The sequence below is a fragment of the Octodon degus genome, unplaced genomic scaffold (assembly GCF_000260255.1).
Source record: "Octodon degus isolate 3935 unplaced genomic scaffold, OctDeg1.0 scaffold00035, whole genome shotgun sequence".
NCBI lineage: Eukaryota > Metazoa > Chordata > Mammalia > Rodentia > Octodontidae > Octodon > Octodon degus.
In genome coordinates, this window is record NW_004524611.1 from 6,776,929 (window position 1) to 6,778,775 (window position 1,847).

The 1,847-nt window shown below is 44.9% G+C and overlaps 1 non-coding gene across 3 annotated transcripts in view; it reads left to right on the plus strand.

Annotated features, from left to right (window-relative positions):
- LOC101587284 overlaps positions 1-1,841 on the plus strand; it is an 18,149-nt gene extending 16,308 nt beyond the window's left edge. For all 3 annotated transcript variants that reach the window (XR_002820957.1, XR_002820955.1, XR_002820956.1), the window contains exons 3-4: positions 21-95; positions 1,755-1,841. This is a non-coding gene — a transcript (uncharacterized LOC101587284). The remainder of the gene's footprint in view (positions 1-20; positions 96-1,754) is intronic.
- The last annotated feature ends 6 nt before the right edge of the window (positions 1,842-1,847 follow it).

A 1,847-nucleotide genomic window follows, 5' to 3' on the forward strand; every position in this document is an offset into this window, starting at 1 on the left:
CCAAATGGATCGTGGGGAAGGTGATTGGTACAGCAATGAAAAAAACTGCTAAAGTGAGAGTGACCAGACTTGTTCTGGATCCCTACTTATTAAAGGTGAGGAGCATACAGTTTTCAGATGACATTGATAAAGCACCAAGTCTTAGTTTCTGAGAAAAAAATAAATAAATACACTTTCCCCTTCAGTAAAGAGTTTTTGTGCATCTGCTGCAAGCAAGAGACTGACCTGTTCTGTGAGTGAGGCATGGCTTGTGCATTTGAGGACGAGTTGATTTTGAGACAATCTGTTAACTGGTCTACTTAGTCTGCATGCAAAGCACTGTGGGAAGGGAGAACAGGACACTTTCAGACACAAAAGAGCATCTTTGCTTAGGAGGTATTTGAGCTGAAGCTTTTACCCAGAGAACTAGATGGAGAATAGCCATTCCAACTATGATGAGAAGTACATGAAAGTTCACTTACCTGTGACGGGGAATGGCATGCTACCAAACAGCAAGGGGTTTGGCAAGATAGAGCCCAGAGCTTAGCACTCTCGTTGAATAAATGTAAAGACAGGTGGAGCTGACTGTGAAGGGTCTTCAGTGTTTTGGATTTCCTCTGTTAATTAAAGGAAAGACAGACTTGGAGACGTAAGTCGGATGAGCACTAGAGGGAAGGAGGACATCACAAAAGTCTGGGATGGAGAGGATAGGGACCTGAACTAAGGTTAGAGCTCTGCAGATGGAGTGGGAAAAGGTGGACTCCAGGTAGAAGAGACAGTCACTGACTTGTTAGATGAATGAAGGTGATTTCTGCACTTGGGGATGAGTTTGAAGGTAGTTAGAAGTGCTGCTTATCCAGCAGCAGGAACACAAGTGAGAGTGATGATGACTAGAATGGTGGTTGGACCTTGGCCTTAGGGGGCCTTTCCCTGAGTGCTGACTCTCCTTCATCAGCTGTGTATAAAGCTGACCTCTTAAGCCTGGTTTTATCATCTGTAAAATGGAAACCAAATGCAGTAAGATTATGAAAAATGAAGTGTTTCAGGAATTTAGTTCAGTGTGCGGCATCTGCCTGGCAAGTGTGAGGTCCTGAGTTTGGTTGCCTGTACCCCCCCCCCCCGAAAAAAAGGGGAAAATAGGTGATTCTAGTTACCATCTGTGGGTTCTTAGTGATTCTTTGAGAAGGCATAGAGCTAAGTGTTTTATGTACATTGTGTCATTTAGCTCTAGAATCTTCTTTTATGGTGGGAAGAAACCCAGCATGGATCCACACAGCTAATGGAGTGTAGTGTGCCTATAGGCTGGACAGAAGGCTTCAGTGGGCAGAGAGAATTTAGGGTCAGATGACAATTGATAGAGCAGTTATACTGCGGGGAAGGGACTAGAGAGCTCGGGGTGAGATGCATTCTGGGAAAAGTCATTGCTGTGCTGTTTGACTCGGTTTGGTTTTTGAGACAGCGACTCACTCTGCAGTTCAGGCTGGCTTTGAACTCACTCTTATTCAGGCTGGCCTTCAACTCACTTTGTAGCCCTGACTGGCTTCAAAGTTGCGGTGCTCCTCCTGCCTCAGCCTCCTAAGTGCTGGGAATAGAGGCATGTGCCGCTACTCCTGGCCTGCTTTTCTAAAAATTAAGCAGCTAATTTGTGTACTAGAGGTTTCCTTAAGTATCTTCCCAAGCCCTGGCTTTTCTGTCCATCAGTTTTTGATATTCTGTACTGCGTTGCCCAGTCAGAGCTGGGAACTATTGATTTGTTCCTCTCCTTCCCTCAACAGTATTTTAATAAGCGGAAAACCTACTTTGCTCATGACGCCCTTCAGCAGTGCACTGTTGGAGATATTGTACTTCTCAAAGCTTTACCTGTTCCA